At 61.4% G+C, this 4,399-nt stretch overlaps 1 protein-coding gene across 2 annotated transcripts in view; it reads left to right on the top strand.

Moving 5' to 3' along the window:
• The window catches only part of RIPOR1 (RHO family interacting cell polarization regulator 1), a 30,779-nt gene that overhangs the window by 9,046 nt on the left and 17,334 nt on the right, over positions 1–4,399 (top strand). The window contains exon 1 of one of the 2 annotated variants that reach the window (XM_026856920.1): positions 462–594. The exons of the other annotated variant lie outside the window; for it this stretch is intronic. The gene's annotated coding sequence lies outside the window, so the exon portion shown is untranslated. Of the gene's footprint in view, positions 1–461; positions 595–4,399 lie in introns of those variants that run through there. 2 annotated transcript variants of the gene reach the window in all.

The raw sequence follows: 4,399 nt of genomic DNA, 5'->3' as shown, positions 1-4,399 counted from the left end.
CATCACACCCCTGCACCCAAGCGGGACCCCGGGGGCAGCTCCTGAGGGACCTGGGTGCACCCTGTCAGCTGGGTGCTGCCGCCTCCTCCTGGGTGACCGAGGGAGGAATGCTCGGAGGAATTAATAAGACAGATCTGGCTTTGTTGCTGGCCCTATCCTCCTATCTCCCAGCCCTCCCCAGCCTGCCAAGAAGTGCTTGGGAAGGCCTCACGCCATTAACTCTTTCCCTGCCGCACCTCCAGCCGTCCCAGGTCTTGCAAACAGCCTCAGGGGTGTTACCCTTGCCAGATTCCCAGAGGAGAATACCGAGGCCACCGGGCAGTCCTGGCCGTCCGATAAACCCCGTGTTGGCCGAGGACCTATCTCCTGGCTGGCGGCTGAGGAGCAGCCTTACTGCGTCCCCCGGGCAGGGCTGGGGCGTGAGGCTATGACGCCACACAAAATCAGACAGCACAGGGCTTGCTGCCGGTGGCGTTGCCTGCTCAGTTGGTGGAGGTCACCGATGCATCGCCGTGGCCCCCCGGGCAGAGAGAAGTCGTGGTGGGAACTGGCGTGGTGATGGCTGAGCCCCCATGGAGAACACGACATGATGGGGTTGAGTGTGGGAATGCGGGCAGCGATGGGCAGGGCAGGAGCTGATGGGCAGGACAGGGGATGCTGGGGTGGGCAGTTGATGAGGTGGGTGTTGGGGTGCAACCAGGGGATAACTCTTGATATGCAGTGGGGACAGTTGCAGGGAGGGTGGAAACCAGGGTGGAAGCCTTGCCTGAGGCTCCTGGTGAGGGCTTCTTCTTTGCCCAGGAATTTGCAGCCTGGGTTGCTGTGAGGTGCCCAGGGAGGGCATCGTCCAGTGCCTGCTGCTACCCCAGGGGGAGCCAGGAAGGGGTGTGGGGACGTCCCCCAGGGATGCTATCGTGCTGGGCTTCAGCCTGCCCCAGTAGCTGAGGCTTGGTGGGGCATCAGAACTCTAACTTAAAGGCTCTGACTTAAAGGACGGGACCTGGGAGACCCGTTGTGGGTAGGGAGCTGGCATTTGGGGTCCCCAGGGGATGGCGAAGGCAGACCAAGCCCTGGCTTTGTGTGGGTTGAGGCCATTGCCAGGCTGGGACGAGCTCCCTGCCTTGTGCTTTGGGGTTATTTATAGGGCTGCCATTTATATCGCTTCTATTTCTGTTGCCGTGTGGGGAAGATGCGAGGAAGCGAGGGGGGAGGGCTTGAGTCTGCTGCGGCCCTGGTGCCCGGATGCGGGGTGCCCGGCCCCTCTGGCGAGGGATGCTGCCGGCGGCGGTGCCAGCCTGGCTGCGGGTAGAGCCTGGCTTGGCACGAGGGCTGGTCATCCAGCCCTTGGGGCATCAACCCTGCAGAGTAAGCTCTGCCTACGATCTGTGGCATCGGGCTGCCAGGATTTTCTGGAGCTGGCTTTGCTGGTTTCTGCAAAAAATAAAGTCAGAGGGGTTGGCTGTAGCGCTGTGGTGTGACGGTGACCATCTGCAGCTCTAGGAATGGTCTTTCCCAGCCCAGGAGTGGCTCTTGCCTGGCCGCAGGTAGCTTGGTCACTCACCATGGTTCTCCTTCAAGCCATGGCAGTGGGGCTTCTTGCCAGAATCATCCCTTCCTGTCCCCTCCTAGGTCTTTGGCTTTTTGGCCCCTCACCAGGCTGCTTGCTACATGCTGGCAGTCATCTCTCCGTCCTCTTTTGGCCAGCGGTGACTTCTGCCTGCTGTGCGCCCACCGAGGCTGGCTGTGCCCTTTTGTGCCGCCGTTCCAGCTGCGGTGATGTTCCCGGCCACACAAGGGTGTCCATGTCTGGGGAGCACTTGTTTGGCAACAGCTTCTTCATCACCTCGGCCTCTGGTGCTGGTGCCACCAGGGGAGTGTGCTCCTGGGGCTGGTGGCTTCTCCAGGGGCTGGGTGACACTGGCTGGGCACAGCCTCGGTGACGGTGGTCCTGGGGCCAGCAGGGAGCAGCCAGGGAACCTCCCCATGACTCGGTGCTGGTAGGACGAGTCTCTGGGAAGCCAGTCCTATATCCCATGGAGAGCAGGGAAGTGGGAATGTCCTCGTAGGGTGTCTGGATTTTAATTCTGCCTGTACACAGACTGGCCATGGCTCTACATGCATGTCCAAGCATGGAGGGTTCTGTTTGCATGTTCAGCTGTTGTGGTTGGGGTGGGGATGCTTAGGGCAGCTTCCCAGACTGGCAAGAGGAGGGCATGACAGGGACACCCCCAAAAAGGGTGCGCTTGGGGCATTACGGCCACATCCCTGCCACGTAGGATGGATGGAGGCAGCTGCCCTGGCTGGTCTGGGATGGGCCAGGGTGGTGAGCATCCAGGGAGCGGTGAGTTGGGGGGGTGCCCAGCACCCTGTGTGGCCATGGGGCTGTCTGCTTCCCTGCACCCACTCCCTGTCCCTGGCCGGGCCAGGGACAGAGATTCATTTAACTCAATTACCACTCAGGCCCTGGGGTGTTGGCGCGGCTCGTGCCCTTCCTCTGCCGTCCCTTGGCAAGGTGTCCTGGCAAGCCCTGCCGAGTGCCGTGCAGGGTCCTGCGAGGTGCTCAGAGGAGATGTCTGATGCCACGTGCTCGTGGTCTCCTCCGGAATCCCCTGCCACCTTTTGAATGCACAACCCCAGCTCCTGCCTGCTCCCGGTGGTCTCCCTGTGGGCAATGCCTGGGATGGTGCTGTGCCACGCAGCTTGCCAGCACTGCCCGACATCGGCTGCCCCACAGCCCTTTGCTGGGCTGCAGGCAGGGCTACGGAGAGGCAAAGTCCCCACAAGCACCACAGCCTGGCTGTCTCTCCTCTGGGAGGGAAGCCTGGATGTCCCTTCACTTTGCATGGCACCGGGGAACGCCCCTCCTGTGGCTCCCGGCAGCTTTAGCATGGCTTTCTTGTTAAATTTTAATGAGAACAAATGAGCTGGCATGGGTTGTCGCTGCGGGTGCATTGCCTGGCTGTGTGCCGGGCACTGACTCCACATGGCTGCCAGGATGGCAAAGGCTTTGCAGAAGGCTGGTCGGTCCCAGGGCGATGCTGGAAGTGATGTTTCTCCCTGGGGAGAAGCCCCAAGGGGTGAAAAGCCAGGCAGTGGCCCCCTGCTCATGGCAGCCATCAGGTCGGGACTCTGCCTGTCGGTGGGGGGGCCAGGGGAACACATCCTGACCAGGCGAGGTGGGAGAGCTGGTCTGCATGCAAGTCCTTGGAGGCCAGGGTGGAGATGGGTGCCCCCCACACCATGCTTTGGGGGTGCTGGGCTGTGGTTCCCCTTCATGCGCCTGACACTGGCATGGAGTCTACAGGCAGGCGAGCAATAAGATGCCTCTGGGATGGTTTTTCCCCTGCTTGGGGCCAGCCCAGTCTCATCAGCATTTCCCCCAGTTGCTCTCCCAGTGGAGCTGGTGCTGGGCACCCACGTGGGCACCCAACCAGGCACCAGGACAAGAGGGTACCCTGGGGCACAGCACTCTTTGGTGCCACCACTGCAAGCTCCAGCTCACCAGGCCTGGCCATGGCAGGCTCTGGGGCCATGTGCATGGGTGCCGATGGTGAGGGAGCTGTGCCACCCTTGAAGGGAGCCCCAGATACTTCTCTCCTGCAGTGTGCTGGCCCTGTCCTGCACAGGAAGGGACTAGCTCTGGCCTGGGGAAGCAGCCCCATAACCAGCTCACCCTCTAGGGAGGGGGTTAACGCTCTGGGAGCACCCCATCTCTGCGAGTACCGCCCCCCCCCAAGACTCTGCCCCAATGCTTTTCCTCCTGAACCTGGTCTGACCTCACTCTAAAAGCATCAACAAACAGGAAAGGAGCCTGGGAGGGAGGTGTCTCTTCCTGCCCCAGTGACGTGGTGATGGCAGCTGGTCCCAGCCTGGATGGAGCTGGCAGCTCCAGCCTCCTCCATTGGAGCTGAAGGGGGGTGCCAGGCCTGGGTACCCCAGGACCAGGACCCGTGCAGGGACCTATAGCACTGGAGGGGGAGTCATATCTGTGCAACAGAGTTTCCTGGTTGTTCAGGGCATCCTTGTGCCCTAAAAAGGGAGTTGTGGGGCCGGGAGGTGCTGCCGGCTGCTGGGGCTGGCATGGGGGGCAGGTGGGTCTGTCACGCTGCCCTGTGGGAGCTGGACTCCCGTGGGCAGTGAGGCATCCTTGGTTCCTGTGTGGGAATGACATCCAGCGTCTTTGGAGAGCCCTGCGAGGAAGCCCTGCCTGAAGCCAGCCCCTCCAAGGCTTTGGAGACCCAGATGACAAACTGGGGACATTTGAGCAAGGAAACCCTTTTCCCAGCAGTTTCTGGGTGCTGCAGGGTACCCAGGGGCATGCACCAGGGACGCATGCTGTGGGAAGTCCACAGCAAAGTCACGGTGGTTTGAGATATATAGAGATATATATATATATATA

This window comes from Athene cunicularia, assembly GCF_003259725.1.
Source record: "Athene cunicularia isolate RWA chromosome 11 unlocalized genomic scaffold, athCun1 chr11_part1, whole genome shotgun sequence".
Taxonomy (NCBI): domain Eukaryota; kingdom Metazoa; phylum Chordata; class Aves; order Strigiformes; family Strigidae; genus Athene; species Athene cunicularia.
The sequence above is the reverse complement of the archived record's forward strand: the minus strand, read 5'-3'. Positions and strand labels throughout refer to the sequence as shown.